This window comes from Aotus nancymaae, unplaced genomic scaffold (genome assembly GCF_030222135.1).
Source record: "Aotus nancymaae isolate 86718 unplaced genomic scaffold, 86718_ANA_hifiasm-v0.15.2.pri h1tg000019l, whole genome shotgun sequence".
Taxonomy (NCBI): Eukaryota; Metazoa; Chordata; class Mammalia; order Primates; family Aotidae; genus Aotus; species Aotus nancymaae.
In genome coordinates, this window is record NW_026988431.1 from 54,063,526 (window position 1) to 54,081,581 (window position 18,056).

General features: G+C 39.3%; 1 long non-coding RNA gene and 1 pseudogene across 1 annotated transcript in view; one reads left to right on the plus strand and one right to left on the minus strand.

The window, feature by feature from the left end:
- The window catches only part of LOC135275898 (uncharacterized), a 28,959-nt gene that overhangs the window by 4,973 nt on the left and 5,930 nt on the right, over positions 1 to 18,056 (plus strand). Inside the window, exon 2 of the long non-coding RNA XR_010343489.1 lies at positions 10,431 to 10,531. This is a non-coding gene — a long non-coding RNA (uncharacterized LOC135275898). The remainder of the gene's footprint in view (positions 1 to 10,430; positions 10,532 to 18,056) is intronic.
- Positions 416 to 1,138, minus strand: LOC105713623 (26S proteasome regulatory subunit 4-like; annotated as a pseudogene).

Sequence of the window (18,056 nt, forward strand, 5' to 3'; positions counted from 1 at the left end):
GCCCATAGCAGACATTGCTGCTCCCAGCCCAGCATTTGCTGCCTCAGTCTTAGCTGGCAGGGCCATGCTGTTGCCTACGGTTGTGGTTTGTTAATTTTCACTGCTGTATATCATTCCATTATTGAAACCTGCTGTAATTCATCCATATTACTGTTATGGGATTTTCTTTTCTTTTCTTTTCTTTTTTTTTTTTGTTGAAAGAGCATGCTTTATTGGGAAGCAGAGTGCTGCACAGTGTCTAAGAGATGAAGGCCCCTCAGTGGGGCATTTACACATTTTACTCCAAAAAACACACAGGATGTTTTGCTAAGAAAAATCAACTGGAACAAGGATTCCTCTGGGCAACTCCCCAGCCTCATCCCATTCAGAGGTTGAAAAATCTCCCAACCATTTTCTTGATGGCAGCTGTGGTTCACTAAAGATAGAGACCCTTGGAAGTGCCTTTCTGTTTTTTATAAAGAATATTTTCTTTATATTTTTTTGAAGTCTTCATTTGTTACCTTCATTCTATGGCTCTCTTAAGTCCATCAGACAAGCTTCTGTGCAGATTGCTTTGATGTCAGCACCAGAGAGGTCATCTTAAGCTATGATCAAGTCATCCAGGATTACATCATCGGCCAGCATCATCCTGCTTGTATGAATCTGAAAGATACTCTTCTTAGTATTTTCATCAGGCAGGGGGGATTCCGATCTTCCTGTCAAAGCGGCCTGGTCTGCTAAGTGCTGGATCCAAATTTCTATTTGGTTTGCAGCCATTATAACTTTCACATCTCCCCTAGAATCAAATCCATCCAACTGGTTCAACAGTTCCAACATTGTTCACTGAATTGCTCTCTCACCACCAGAATTTGTCATATCTTTTTGTCCCAGGGGCATTAATATAATCAATAAACACAATGGATGGTGCGTGTTCTTCAGCAACTTGAAACAATTTCTATATGAGTTTGTGCCCATCACCTAGGTACTTCTGAATAATTTCAGAGCCAACCACTTTCAAGAAAGTGGCTGAGGTTTGGTTTGCTAGCACTTTGGCTAACAAGGTTTTACCTGTGCCAGGTGGGCCATAGAGAATGACTCCTGCAGGAGGCTTTATACCCATCTCTTCACAATATTCAGGTTAGGTGAGAGGAGGCTCCACAGATTCCTACTGCTATTGGGGTCCCCTCTCAGATCATCCACTTTTGATCTTTCCTTCTTTTGCTTTTCTTCTAATGGTTTCATTTGTTTCTGATTTCTAGTGAATTCTTCCTCCATGAGAAGACAGTCTTAAACTCTCTCTAACTTCAGTAATTTTGACCGGCACTGAGTGTGAGATGCGGTACAGGAGATTTGTATTTCTTTTTCTTGTCCTTGTCATCCTTCTTGCCAACTCCAGGACCATAACCTCCACTCTGACTTTCACCCATCTTGCCTTGGCCACTTGAGCTGCCAATTCTTTCTTAATGTCTGTTTTTTCATTAGGCTGTGGCTTCATAAGGTACGCAATAGTTTTGTTTTTGTTTTTGTTTTTTGTTGGATTAATGGATACTGAGTAGATGGTGTGAAGTCATGGTGATGTGAGATAATCCTGGAAGAGGTTTGTTGGGGCTATACTGTGGAGAAATGCAAAGTCTGGTGAGAAGTTTACACTATTGTTAGGCAATGAAGCTTCAGAGTTGAGTGATCAAAAGCACAAACTAGGAGCCAGACTATCTATCTGGATTTCACTGCCAGTCCTACCGCTTACTAGCTGTGTAACCTTGGGGTTATTTACCTAATATCTCGGTGTCTCAATTTCCTTACCTAAAAAAATGGATATCATAGGAGGATTGTGAAGATTAAATGAATTCATATTTATAAATTGGTTAGACCAGTACCCAGTAGGATAAGTTCTACAGCAGTGATGATTATTAAATAAAATGTGTATCCACCACAGGTGTTTGAACAGGGAAGTGGCATTTTTGGAGTAGGGTGAGAGGCAGTAATAAAGGCAGGGGCAGTGGTCCAGGCTACAGCTACTGTTATGGTCAGAAGGCTGATTCTTACTGACCCCTGTTGCCTATAAAAGAAATGCTTATGAGCAACGCACAGGCAGAAAAAAATCTTGACAGTAGGGATTAAGAAAATTATATTTTCAAAAATTTTATCCTTTACCTTTGCAGACAAATTCTGACTGGGCAGTTTGGAATTGCAACCTGTAATTAGAAAACTTTCATCTTTTATAACCACCAGTGAATGAGCTGTAGTTATCACAGTGGTGGAATTTCAGACCAGCAGGAGAGGGATTTTTTCCATCCCACTCAAATGGCACAACATAAGATTCTCCCTATGTTGCCTAAGCACGAGGTTGATCTGGTGAAATTTGCAGAAATTTCCACTGGAAGTTTCCCACAGTGAATTTGTCTCTGTAGAGCTGGGTCGTCTCACTGAAGCCACACTATGGAACAGTGAGTATGTGGGAGTCTAGGAAGAAACAGATGCTACACTCCAACTGGGTACTTTGAAACATTTAAGAAAGGAATCACTTGCTGACTAGGGAAATCACAAGGAATGATGCAGAACACTGAAGCTAGCAACCCTGGGGAGGCCTGATCACCCTGGGTCTGAATTGCATACTTAATTTTATTTAATCCTCACATTATCCCCATAGCTAATATTACTAATACTTTTCAGATAAGGAAAACTGAGGCTTAAAGAAGTTAAGTGAGTTGCCCAAGGTCTCACAGCTCATAAGAATCACCTGAATCAAGTTTAGTGCTAGGTTTTCTGAAGCTAAAGTCTATGCTCTTTTCACCACTTGAATAATCTACTGACCTTTTATTTATTCAATCACTTTGTTTTTTACTCTATTAGATGAGTATACTTGTATAAAATTCAAACATTACAGATATTATAGAGTAAAAAGTTCAATTCAGTTACTGACATCTGTCCCTCAAACCACATTTTTTCTCAGAAGTTATCATTATTTACAGTGGGATGTGGCTTCTTCCAGATACTTTTTCCCCTGTGCATTTACAAACTTAGCACATATATGACTATTCTTATAAAAAAGGTAAACTGAAGCTTAGAGAAGTTAAAATGATTTGCCCAAGGTCTGCTTCCACTGGATATCCACTGTAAATAGGGTCATTTTGTCAATAATTTTCTTTAAATTCTTATTACTCTACATATCTGTAGAGATATATATCTAAACATATCTATATATTTAGGAATGAAACTTCCTGGTGTCTTTATAGTTATACATAACTATAAAACCTGAATAAATTATGAAACAACATAATTTCAAAATAAAAATTAAATTGTCAATGTTAATGCCATGCTGTTTAATGTCATTTAAATAAAATTGCCAATGGTTGTATTTAATAATAGGAAGACGTTTTGTTTACTTCCTGACTTTTGATTTTGAGTGTGATAGTCCATTTTTGTCATTATTGTTATTTTTTTTGCTTTTAAACAATAAATACATGCTCTCCTTTTATCCTATGACCTTTTAAAAGGCAATAATGCAAAGTAATAGTGCATGCCCAAACAATACTGAAATATTTTTAAAGGACCATTTACCAAAAATATTTTTCAGGTATCTCTACAACTGTAAATTCTGGTAATGAATTTTTGCAATCTGATTAGTACAGAGGTAGATACACACAAAAAAATCTGCATTTCCCAAATGGTACTAATGATCATATCACTGTATCTGAATTAGTGTGTATAAGATGACTCAGTTCTCTTACAAATTGTTCCTTGTTTGAACTATTGGTAAACTTTTATTTGCATAGCATAAAATGAGGCAATTTGGTCTCCAGTGGATGTTGGTTCCTTGTTTCCATTCTGGGTCCACCTCAATTTTTTCTTCATTAACTGCTCCAGTTGGTATACATTACTGCCCCCTGTCATTTTTATGACACTATTTGTAAACCTCAATTTATTCAGTAATTTAAAAAACTGAAGTTTCAGTCCAAGAAAATGTCTTGTAATTTTATCATTGGAAATTTCAAGATTTGTCATATAATTGGTTAAAATAAACTACAAGTACATTAGCAGACACAGAATGTTGTCATTTAGCTATTAGGATATGCAAGCTCAAATGCATTGAGTCATGTCTCTTAATACATAGAAACGAAACGCTATCCCTTCATAGGATCAGTTGATTATAACCTGATTAAAAATAGCAATACAAAATGCAGGGATTGCATTTTGTGGGTATGAGGTGATAATTTAGACTGACCCAGAATATGCCTATTTTTTTTAGAGTATCGATCATATAAGAATAAAAAGTTAAAATAGTCTCAAGGTGTTTGTGATACTGTCTCTCATCCCCACCCCAACCATAACTCTGGATAAGTGAGAAATTCCCAGTTTGAGAATTGCTGTGCACTGTGTTCTACTTCCCTGCATGGGGCACAGAGGCAGTACAATTGGAGGTGGGAGGAGACTGCTGCTGAAGGGAGTGAACACAGACTTATCTTCAAACTCTTATAGGGTTCTGTCTGCTGCTGGCAAGGAAGGTGGCCAAGTTAAGGATGGGATGCTGTGGTCTGTGTGGTTTTATGTCTTTCCAGTGCCCAGGTCAGGGAGATGTTTCTCCATTTTGCAGACAGGCTTAGATTAAATTCTTTCTGTGGATGTCCAGACTCTGCTGGATTGATGTCAGCCTTCCATGTTACTCATCTCCTAGATTGTACTAGGGATTGAAGTCTCTTTTTCTTGTTCTGAGATATACTTATTCACTATAAAAAAGAAGAGAAAAAAGCCATAATGGTGGTTCAATGGCGTGTAATGTCCTCATAACTCTTACCCTGGGGTGTAATACATTTAGTACTTAGTTGGCATAAGTACCAGAAGTGTGTTTGTTTCTGGATCTTTCCTTGGAATTCAACATGGGTATCCATTGAAAGGGAAGTGTTCCCTTAAACTACTATTTGCTTTCGAAGTAACTGACAGTTAAGAAAAAACAGTATTTTTTCTTTTTTTTCCCTCCTTCATCCCTTCTTTAGTTCCTCTTCTTCCTCTCTCTCCTTTTTTCATCAGGTATCCTTTAACCTACCTCCTTTGACTTGGAGGTATAAAACAGACATATTTTTGAGTTGATAAAAGCTGGTTTAAGAGCAGAGCTGTGACTGGACAGGGATGCCCAGATGCCTAGGACCACATTCTCCAAACTAGACATCTGCTGAGGAACAAAAATCAATAATATATTGAGAGTAGAATGGTAGTTATCAGAGGCTGGGAAGGGTAGTGGGGCAGGGGTAGGGGGTGGGGGATGGAGAGAAGTGGGGATGGTTACTGGGTACAGAAATAGGATTAGATAGAATGAATAAAATATAGCATTTGATGGCACAACAAGGTGACAAACGTCAACAATAATTTACAGTAGATTTAAAATTAACTAAAAGAGCAAATTGGAGTGTTTGTAACACAAAGAAATAATAAATAGTTGATAGAGACCCCATTTGCCCTGATGTGATTGATTGTTATGCATTGAATGCCTGTATCAAAATACCTTGTGTACCCCATAAATATTTACATGTACTATGTACCTATAAAAATAAAAAACAAAAATAAAATCCCAATATATTAAGAAGCACAGCCTTACAGAATTCCAATTAATAAATGTAAAATAAATGAGGGGAATAAAAAGCCATCATTGGGGAAATACCACAGTAATAACTGTTGCAGACAAGACCCAGTGACAGATAAAATTAGTGGGCAAAAGTTTGAGGAGAAATAGGATATCAGCATAGTCTCAAAATCTCTCTCCCAAGGCACTTATCCCTTATGAAGGGAAGAATAATACATTTGCAAGGGAGAAACCCAACAACACCACAGTAACCAAGTGGTCATGGTTAATGTCACTGGTATTGAGACATATCAACATCACATACCTGCTGATATGGGCCCTGGGAAAGACACAGTAACATTTTTGCTGTAATCTTTCCAAAAAGGCGTAAAAAACCTCTATTTACTCATGAGAAAACATTAGATAAACTCAAATTGAGGGCTAGTCTACAAAATACCTGACGAGCACTCATTAAAAGTGTCAAGGTCACGAAAGACAAGGAAAGAATCAGAACTGTCACAGATTGGAGCAGACCAGGGAGACAATCAAATGTGATGGGCGTCCCAAATTGATTTTTGAAGGGAAAAACTGAAGAAATTCAAATAAGAGCTGTAGTTCAGCCAAGAGTGTTGTAGCAATATTAATTTCCTGGTTTGTACTATGGCTATAAGATATGTTATTAAAAATATTAGAAGAAGCTGGGTGAAAGGTATATGGAAAGTCTCTAGTTTTTGCAACTTTTTGGCAAATCTAAAATTATTTCAAAATAAAAATGTACAAAAAAGTAAAAGAAACACTTAGGACTAGAATTGTCATAATGAGTTTCCTGTGTAAGAAATTATATGATCTCAGCCTTGAATCATGGGCAGAATTCCATAGGTAGAATTCCAGATAAGGAGGCTTCTAGATAGGGAGGGGACAAATCACCACTTGCTTGATCAATGGCAAGAACACAGTGGGCCATGGATGTTGATGTGAGGTTGAATTTTGTAGTCGGAAGAGAGGAAACTGGATTATGTGGACTCCTGAAAGCCAGGGCAAGGATATTAGACTACAAACCTGCAGCAGATAAAAAGAGACAGAAGTCTTTACATATCTGAGAATGGGAAGGCTGTTGTGATCATCCAGATGGGACTGGTGGCCTTGTTAAGTTTGTGTGTTGACAGTGAGGATGGAGAATGAAAATGACGTGAAATATTATAGGAAATGTTCAAGATTTGATGAATATGAGGGAAATGAAGAACAGTCAAAGAGGACTTGATTTTAAGCTCAGGTGGGTGGATGGTGGTATCATTGATAGTAAGAAATTCAGGAGGCAAGAAAATGTGAGGTGGGGGAAGGGACATCATATTGGTGTGAAGTTTGAGATGTTGCAAGAGATTCAAATGAAAATGTTTTAGTAATAGTTCTAAGGACAAGATCCCATGATGTGGATCTTACTCCAAACAAGCCTGAGAGGAAACAGACACTGTATGGAGGGTTGCATTCAGGCTGGGATTGCAGGGAGTATGAAAAGCTTTAAGAGCACAATGGAGGACAGATTTTTCCCAGTATTGGGAATATGGGACACAGGTCAGGCAAATACAGAAGATAGGAAAACTTAGGGTCATTAGCCAAAAATGGTAGTGAAAACCTTGTATGGCTAAGTTCAATTTTAGTAGAAGAAGAAAGGCAAAAGTTCAAGGGGTAGTCCTGCTGAGACTCACCCCAAGAGAATAGTCAAAAATCACTGACAGAAAGGAAGAAAGTGTTGGAAAAGTTGCAACAGAATCTGTAGTTGTGGAACCACAGACATGGAAGAGACTTTCAAGGAAGTGGGAGTTTGCCAGTTTGGATTTTGAGGGGATTGTTTCAGTGGAGTGGAAAGGCCAAGAATTGTAGAGAAACTAGAGAGGAAATGAAAGCATGGAACACTCATTTGAAAAGTATAGTAATGGAAAAAAAAAATAGGAAGGTAACAGGAGGAGGCATCAAGAGTGTGTGAAGTAGAATCTTCTCCACCCACTCATTCACTCAATTCAACAAATACTCATTTCAGTTGCCAGTCACTGTGATGGGTATTTCATGTTTATTTCTCAGTTCGTCCTCACAACTTTTTGAGTGGGTATTAGCTCTTCAGCAAACATTTTTGGTGGGGAGCCTACTTGGTACCAGACAGTGTTTCAGTTGATGAGGACACAATAGCCGACAAAAATAGGCAATCCCTGACCTCTTGTCACTATTGACATTAAGCAAATTATGTCACATGTATGAAAAATTGCAAAAGGAAGAAAGTATACAATTATGGAACTTGTGATCATTCATATAGGGTTGTGCTCAAGTTCACCTTTGTCCTGTAAAAAAAAAAAAAACAAAAACGGGCGTTTGCTAAACAAATTAATAGAGGAACGGTCATAACATCTTTATGCAAAACATTGCCATTTACAGAGAAGCGTATAAATGGGAATTCTGGGTTTGCTATAACTTTTAGGGCCATTCTAATTGTGGACACTGACTTAAGGTGACTTCAGATAGAAACTTGTTCTGCTGTTCTCTTGAGTCTTTCAACTCACACATGTACGTTGTCCAAGTCCAGAATGGTTCCAGGAGTGTGCTCTGAAAGTGGTGGAGCTGGTATTAACATTGAACATGGGAAACTGGGTTAGGTTGTCCAAATGCCTCCTCCACCCTAACCCCAAGGGCAGCCAAGAATTTGGAATCTGCAGATGCTCCTTATCTGGAGTGGAAACCACGGAGTTTCCAGGCAACATTCTCAGTGCAGCCTTTGGAGTTTCTCACTTGGTCTTGACACCCTATTTCTGTTCTCTGAAGCTCCTGATCATTTTCCTTTTTGCCCAGGCCTGGATCTCTGCTTTTAACCTAGTCTGATACATTGAAATAGTCTCTGATCTGTTTCTTTTTCTTCTAAGTTGGTTTCTTAGAAGGGCAAGGCTTTCACAATTTTGGTAAGTTTTATCACTTTCTTCCATGCCCCTCATGCGGGAGGCAGGTAACTTCAAATTTCCAGGCTATATGATTGTCTTTAGAGCAGACTGATTTTTGAGCTTGGTTTGAGCATCTTATTATGGGAATTAATTAACTCAGACTCATTCTGGTGCACCTTTGCAGAAATGAGAAGCAGTCATGTCCTCCTTGACATTTGTTTTCTGAGCATCTCAGTGTTTTCAGGTCTTATACATAAATATGTCTTGCAAGGATAGTATCTTTGCATGACTATAATGTAAAGTCACCACCATGGTTAACTTAAATAATTATTCATCATTGCAATACATTTGAAAAATGTAACTATTAAATAAAAGGCAAGATTATAAAAAATACTATTCCAATATAGTCCCTTTCTATTCTATCTGGTCACCGTACTTTCCTGTTGGCCTAACCACCCCCTAAATTAGGTCACAGAGTATATAAGTAGAGCCAGTTTTAATTTGTCTGGAACTCACCAAGATGTGGCATCTTTTTCTTCACATCCTCATGAAGTTAGTGGATCATTAGCTTTGATTTATTGGAAAGTCTGAAGCTCTTGACTGTGAGAAGGAACTATTTATCTCACTCTTTTGCCCTGAATTCTTTTCTTCTTTCCTAATCAAGAATTTTATTAAATTTTTCTTTGCTTTTCTAACAGCACAAGAACATCACTTAAAAGTGACATATAAAAAAAAAAAAAAAAACAAAAAAAAAAACTGACACAAGAACAGAAAATCAAACACCACATGTTCTCACTCATAGGTGGGTGTTGAACAATGAGAACTCATGGACACAGGGAGGGGAGCATCACACTGGGGTCTGTCAGGGGGAAATAGGGGAGGGACAGTGGGAGGTGGGGAGTTGGGGAGAGAGAGCATGGGGAGAAATGCCGGATATAGGTGGTGGGGAGGAAGGCAGCAAATCACACTGCCATGTGTGTACCTATGCAACAATCTTGCATGCTCTTCACATGTACCCCCAAACCTAAAATGCGATTAAAAAAAAAAAAAAGAAAAAAAAAAAAGTGACATATTAAGACTTTCATATGAAAAGCAAGTTACTCTAATTATAAGAGCACTGAGCTTTATTCTTACATATAATGTGAAGTTTTCTTTGAGTTTTGGGGAGGCATAGTTAACTCTGTTTACTGAAAGATATATTTAGAGGTCCGAGTAATGTAACCAATTGGCAAGGGAGAATGTTAATATTAGAGAATAAACTGATTTTAATTGCTAATTTTAATGTGGCTAATTGCTGTTTATCCTCTAAGATGTCGCTTAGGCATCACTTCATGTAGGAAGTCTTCTCTGAATTTCCTCATCCCCAACCAAAAGCACTAGATGGGCAAACCAGAATCTATGGACATCCTATTTAATGTTCTGTCTAAATCTCAAAGTGCTTACCACATTGATCGATGTCCTGTAATCACACAGAATCAGCAAATGATAGAATGCAGAAAAAACGTGTGGTATAGGGATGGTTTATGTGGATGTTTAGAAGGTGCTATTTTGTCCAATGGTTAAACATTTCACCTCTGCAGTTGACTGCTTCAGTTCAAATCTCAGCTCTTTCACTAACTGTGTAACCTTGAGTAAGTCACTTAAACAATCTGTGCCTCAGCTTTCCCATCTGTAGAATGAGGATAATGATATCTACCTAACGGGATTGTCATGAGAGTTAAATGAATTACATATGCAAAATGCTTAGAAGAGCACTTGATGCATAGTATGTGCCATATAAACATTAGCTGTTTGTTGTTATGGCATGTAGTTGGCCTAGTAGAAGAGGTAGAATTTGAACTGAAGTTGAAGAATAAGTGTACCTGAGTATATAGAGACATGCTGCCAGTATGTGTGTACACATTTTTATGTGGCTGTAAAGATTAGCAGTTACAGTGTTGAAAGTAGGTGTTTTCATTTTATTTCTACAGGTTTCCAGCCACTGCACTGGGTTAGGAAAGTAATTCTATGGTTTTCAACCCAGTGGAACTGAAAGTCCACTTCCTTTCTCCTGACCTCATGATGGACACTGGTATGTTCATAATGGCATTCTTTCCAATGAGCAGGTATAGGGCTTCAAAATTCTTTAGAACATGACCTTCTAGGATGGTCCTGCCAGTGATCACAAGAACCAATAATAGAGAAACACATATGCTATTCCCAGAGGAGTCTTTCTTTTCACAGCAGAGAAACTGGATCCCAGAGAAGTGAAGCCACTTGTCCAAGGCCACATACAGGTAGCCAGAGTAAGAAGAACTTGGTTCACTCTACTCTCTGATGGGTGATTATCTTTCCATCATCCATATCACTTAGTCTCTAACTAAAATTTTCTGCCAAAATATTTGCAAACTATGCATCTGACAAAAGTCTAGTATGTAGAGTCTCTGAGGAACTTAAACAACTCAACAAGAGAAAAACAAATACCCCATCAACAAGTGGGCAAATGACATAAACAGACATTTCTCAAAAGAGGACATACAAATGACCAACAAAAATATGAAAAAATGCTCATCATAACTAATCATCAGAGAAATGCAAATTAAAACCACAATGAGATACCATCTCACACCAGCTGGAATGGCTATTATTAAAAACTCAAAAAATGACAGATGTTGGTCAGGATAAGGAGAAAGACAATGTTTACACACTGTTGGTGGGGATGAAATTAGTTCAGCCCCTGTGGAATACAGATTGGAGTATTCTCAAAGACCTAAAAATAGAACTGCCATTTGATCCAGCAATCCCATTACTGGGTATGTACTCAAAGGAAAATGTATCATTCTACCAAAAAGACACGTGCACTCATATGTGTGTATATATATAACACTGGGTGATATATATGTGTGTGTGTATACATACGCACTCGTGTGTGTATATATATATATCACATTAAATACATATAACTGCAAGTAATTAAAAACAAAAGGAAGCAAGGTACACTCATTCATCCATGAGGTACCCTACTGTGATATCATTGTGAAATGCATAAAGCTTTGCATGCTCTGCAGCAGTGCTGATGGCACTATCTATCTTGCTTAACCAAATTATTGTGACACAATCTTGTACTCAGGTTGCAAATGAAAGTGCTTTACCAAGCTCATCAGCAGCAGACTGAGTGTCCTTTAGAGCTTCATGCCTGTAAGCATAAATCGTGATATTATACTGCTCTTAAATGATGCATGATGAAATGATTGAAGACATCATTATGTGGAACAAAATCCAGCAGGGATTGGGATGCTAACTATTAAACACTTCAAGCTCCTATGGGAGTGTTGAGTACTTTTACTGAAAAACAATAAGGAAGCATTGTTTGTTATGATCAAGACTGTATCTAGAGAAAGAGTAGTGCCTTGATCATATTATACACATGTTTGGCAAGCCTGGCAAGTGGAAGGGAGTAAGAGGAGTATCCAGCTTGATGCTGGATTTTAGTGATTTAATCAGCATTCACTAAAAGCTTGTTAAAATGGTTCTCAATCTTGGCCACATATTAGAATAATCTGGGGCGTTTTTTGAATGACTGTGTTGGGCACTCCCTTCTGGGGGTTTCAATTTAGTTTCTCTGGTCAGGGCCAGGCATTGGTAGTTTTTACAGCTCCCAGACAATTCTAACGTACAGCCAGAGCTGAGAACCAGTGGTCCAGTACTTGAGGAGAAAACAGTTGCAGATCTTTACAGATGCATCAATTAACTTTTTAAATAATTTCCTCCCTTTTAAAAAAATGCCCAGGTAGGGATTGCTGTGAGAGTAAACACAGGAGCAGGAGAGAGGGAATAATTGGTAGGAGAATACAAGAGAGGGACAAGGGTCTCTCAAAACCTCCACCAGATGTTTAAAAACTCATCTTAGAGAGAGATCCAAGATGGCCGATTAGGAGCAGCTCAGGATTGCAGCTACCAGCAAAAGCGCAGAGGGTGAGTGGACGCTGCATTTCCAGATGGATTTTTATTGCCCACAGACCAGGAGCTTCCCAGGCAGAGGAGCCCCATGGGTCACCAGTGCGGCTGTTTTGGCCGATGCAGCTGTTTCTGCTGGCACGGCCAGCGCGGCTGTTTTGGCCGGCACCCTGGCATGGCAGTTCTCCATACAAAATACATGGGTCTGGACACAGTTTTAGCTGGTGATTGGAGCTTGGGGAAGACAGAGTCACCCATTCAACTGATAGAAAAGGGGACTGAAACAGGGAGCCAGGCCAGGAGATTCCCAGGCAAAAAAGTGCCACGAATCTCAGCGCAGCTGTTTCAGCCGGCTCAGTGGGTCGCCACACAGGAAATCACACAGATCCTGGCGCCTTTTCAAGAGGTGACTGGAACACCTGGGAGACAAAGAAGAAAGGCTCTGAGGCAGGGAGCCAAGTGATCAGGCTTGGCTGGTCCCACCCCCACAAAAAAACAGCAATCTGAAATGCTCTGCGTTGAGAGTTTCACAGCAAGCACAGCTGAACCTGGGATGGTCCAACTCTGTTGGGGAGGGGCGTCCACCATTGCCGAGGCACTCCACCACTATGGAGGTAGTCCGCCATTGCTGAGGCAGCCCGCCATTGCTGAGGCAACCCACCATTACAGAGAGAGTCCACCATTACAGAGGTGGGCCACCATTGCCGAGGCAGTTCTAACTACACCCGTATAAACAGGACTGCAGGGAAGTTCACACAGCAGCTGGGCGGAGCCCACAGCAGCTCAGCAAAGCCTCTGCAGGCAGACAGTCACTAGGCTGCCTCCTCTCTGAGCAGGGCTGCCCTGAAAAAAGCCAGCAGCACAACAGACACTAATAAATAAAACCCTAACTCCCTGGGACAGAGCACCTGGGGGAAAAAAAGGGAGTTTATGAGTTCAGCTGCAGCTGAATGAACAAAGTCTCCAAGAAATATGGGACTATGTGAAAAGACCTAATCTGCATTTGATAGGAGTACCTGAATGTGATGGAGAGAATGAATCCAAGCTGGAAAATTCTCTTCAGGATATTATCCAGGAAAACTTCCCCAACCTAGCAAGGCAGGCCAATATTCAAGTCCAGGAAATACAGAGAACACCACAAAGATATTCCTCAAGAAGAGCAACCCCAAGGCACTTAATCATCAGATTCACCAGGGTTGAAATGAAGGAGAAAATGCTAAGGGCAGCCAGAGAGAAAGGTCGGGTTACCCACAAAGGGAAGTCCATCAGATTCACAGCAGATCTCTCAGTAGAAATCCTACAAGCCAGAAGAGAGGGGGGCCAATATTCAACATCCTTAAAGAAAAGAAATTTCAATCCAGAATTTCATATCCAGCCAAACTAGGCTTCATAAGTGAAGGAAATATAAAATTCTTTGTGAAAAAGCAAGTACTCAGAGATTTCATCACCACCAGACCTGCTTTACAAGAGCTCCTGAAAGAAGCACTAGACATAGAAAGGAACAACCAGTACCAGCCACTCCCAAAACACACCAAATGGTAAAGAGCATCAACACAATGAAGAAACTGCATCAACTAACAGGCAAAACAGCCAGCTAGCATCAAAATGGGAGGATCAAATTCACACATAACAATATTAACCCTAAATGTAAGTGGGCTAAATGCCACAATCAAAGGACACAGACTGGCAAATTGGATTAAAAGCCAAAACTCATCGGTGTGCTGTATCCAGGAAACCCATCTCACATGCAAGGATACACAAAGGCTCAAAATTAAGAGATGGAGGAAGATTTACCAAGCAAATGGAGAGCAAAAAAAAGCAGGAGTTGCAATTCTCATCTCTGATAAAATAGACCTTAAACCAACAAAGATCAAAAGAGACAAAGAAGGACAATTCATAATGGCAAAAGGATCAATGCAACAAGAAGAACTAATGATCCTCACCCAATACAGGAGCACCCAGATACATAAGGCAAGTTCTTAATGACTTACAAAGAGACTTAGACTCCCACACAATAATAGTGGGAGACTTTAACACCCCATTGTCAATATTAGACAGATTAATAAGACAGAAAATTAACAAGGATGTCTAGGACTTGAACTCAGACCTGGACCAAGCAAACCTAATAGACATTTACAGAACTCTCCACTCCAAATCCACATAATATACATTCTTCTCAGCACCACATCACGCCTACTCTAAAATTGACCACATAATTGGAAGTAAATCACACCTCAGCAAATGCAAAAGAATGGAAATCATAACAAACAGTCTCTCACACCACAGTGCAATCAATTAGAACTCAGAATTGAGAAAGTAACTCAGAACTACACAACCTCATGGAAACTGAACAGCTGGCTCTTGAGTGTTGACTGGATAAACAATGAAATTAAGGCATAAATAAAGATGTTCTTCGAAACCAATGAGAACGAAGATGCAACATACCAGAATCTCAGGACGCATTTAAAACAGTCTCTAGAGGAAAATATATAGCAATAAATACCCACATGAGAAAGAAGGAGAGATCTAAAATCAACACCCTATCATCAAAATTGAAAGAGCTAGAGGAGCAAGATAAAAAAAAAAATACTCAAAACCTAGCAGAAGACAATAAATGACTAAGATCAGAGCAGAACTGAAGGAGATAGAGACACAAAAAACCCTTCAAAAAATCAATAAATCCAGGAGATGGTTTTCTGAAAATATCAACAAAATAGACAGACCACTAGCAAGATTAATAAAAAAGAAGAGAGAATAATTAAATAGATGCAATAAAAATGATAAAGGGGATATCACCACAGATTCCACAGAAATACAAACCATCATCAGAGATTATTACAAACAACTCTATGCACATGAACTAGTAAATCTGGAAGAAATGGATAAATTCCTGGACACTTGCATTCTCCCGAGCCTAAACGAGGAAGAAGTCGAAACCCTGAATAGACCAATAACAGGGTCTGAAGTTGAGGCAGTAATTAAGAGCCTACCACTCAAAAAAAGCCCAGGTCCAGATGGGTTCACAGCCGAATTCTACCAGACATACAAAGAGGAGCTGGTACCATTCCTTCTGAAACTATTCCAAACAATTCAATAAAAGAGAATCCTTCCCAAATCACTTTATGAGACCAACATCATCCTGATACCAAAACCTGGCAGAGACTCAAAAAGAAAAGAAAACTTCAGGCCAATATCCATGATGAACATAGATGCAAAAATCTTCAATAAAATACTGGCAAACCAATTGCAACAGCACATCAAAAAGCTTATCTACCATGATCAAGTAGGATTCATCCCGAGGATGCAAGGCTGGTTCAACATACGCAAGTCTATAAACATAATTCACCACATAAACAGAACCAAAGACAAAAACCACATGATTATCTCAATTGATGCAGAGAAGGCCTTTGACAAAATTCAATAGCCCTTTATGGTAAAAACCTTCAATAAACTATGTATTGATGGAACATATCTCTAAATAATAAAAGCTATTTATGACAAACCAACAGCCAATATCATACTGAATAGGTAAAAACTGGAAGCATTCCCTTTGAAATCTGGCACTAGACAAGGATGCCCTCTCACCACTCCTATTCAATATAGTACTGGAAGTTCTAGCCAGAGCAATCAGGCAAGAAAAAGAAATCAAGGGTATTCAAATAGGAAAGGAGGAAGTCAAATTGTCTCCATTTGCAGACCACATGATTATATATCTAAAAGACCCCATCGTCTCAGCCCCAAATCTCCTGAAACTGATAAGCAACTTCAGCAAAGTCTCAGGATACAAAATCAATGTGCAAAAATCACAAGCATCCCTATACACCAATAACAGACTTAAAGAGAGCCAAATCAAGAACGAACTGCCATTCACAATTGCTACAAAGAGAATAAAATACTTAGGAATACAATTAACAAGGAACGTAAGGGACCTCTTCAAGGAGAACTACAAACCACTGCTCAACGAAATAAGAGAGGACACAAACAGATGGAGAAGCATTCCATGTTCATGGTTAGGAAGAATCAATATCATGAAAATGGCCATACTCCCCAAAGTAATTTACAGATTCAATGCTGTCCCCATCAAGCTACCAATGACCTTCTTCACAGAACTGGAAAAAACCACCTTAAAATTCATATGGAACCAAAAGAGAGCCTGCATAGCCAAGTCAATTCTAAGCAAAAAGAACAAAGTGGGAGGCATCACACTACCAGACTTCTAACTATACTACAAGGCAACAGTAATCAAAACAGCATGGTACTGGTACCAAAACAGAGATATAAACCAATGGAACAGAACAGAGGCTTTGGAGGCAACACCACACATCTACAACCATCCAATCTTTGACAAACCTGACAAAAACAAGCAATGGGGAAAGGATTCCCTGTTTAATAAATGGTGTTGGGAAAACTGGCTAGCCATGTGCAGAAAGCAGAAACTGGACCCCTTCCTGACACCTTACACTAAAATTAACTCCAGATGGATTAAAGACTTAAACATAAGACCTAACACTATAAAAACCCTAGAAGAAAATCTAGGCAAAACCATTCAGGACATAGGCGTAGGCAAGGACTGCATGACCAAAACACCAAAAGCATTGGCAACAAAAGCCAAAATAGACAAATGGGACCTAATCAAACTCCACAGCTTCTGCACAGCAAAAGAAACAGTCATTAGAGTGAATCGGCAACCAACAGAGTGGGAAAAAAATTTTGCAATCTACCCATCTGACAAAGGGCTGATATCCAGAATCTACAAAAAACTGAAACAGATTTACAAGAAAAAACAAACAAGCCCATTCAAAAGTGGGCAAAGGACATGAACAGATACTTTACAAAAGAAGACATACATGAGGCCAACAAACATATGAAAAAATGCTCATCATCACTGGTCATTAGATAAATGCAAATCAAAACTACATTGAGATACCATCTCACGCCGGTTAGAATGGTGATCATTAAAAAATCTGGAGACAACAGATGCTGGAGAGGATGTGGAGAAATAGGAACACTTTTACACTGTTGGTGGGAGTGTAAATTAGTTCAACCATTGTGACCAGCAATCCCATTACTGGGTTATATATCCAAAGGATTATAAATCGTTCTACTATAAGGACACATGCACACAAATGTTCATAGCAGCACTGTTCACAATAGCAAAGACCTGGAACCAACCCAAATGCCCATCGATGATAGACTGGACAGGGAAAATGTGGCACTATACACCATGGAATACTATACAGCCATCAAAAACGATGAGTTCGTGTCCTTTGTAGGGACATGGATGAACCTGGAAACCATCATTCTCAGCAAACTGACACAAGAACAGAAAATCAAACGCTGAATGTTCTCACTCATAGGTGGATGTCGAACAATGAGAACACATGGACACAGGGAGGGGAGCATCACACACTGGTGTCTGTCGGGGGGAAATAGGGGAGGGACAGTGGGGGATGGGGAGTTGGGGAGAGATAGCATGGGGAGAAATGCCAGATATAGGTGATGGGGAGGAAGGCAGCACATCACACTGCATGTGTGTACCTATGCAACAATCTTGCATGTTCTTCACATGTACCCCCAAACCTAAAATGCAATTAAAAAAATAAAACCTCACCTTAGGTGAGTGACTATAAAAATGCTAGTGGCAAATCATGCCTGCAATA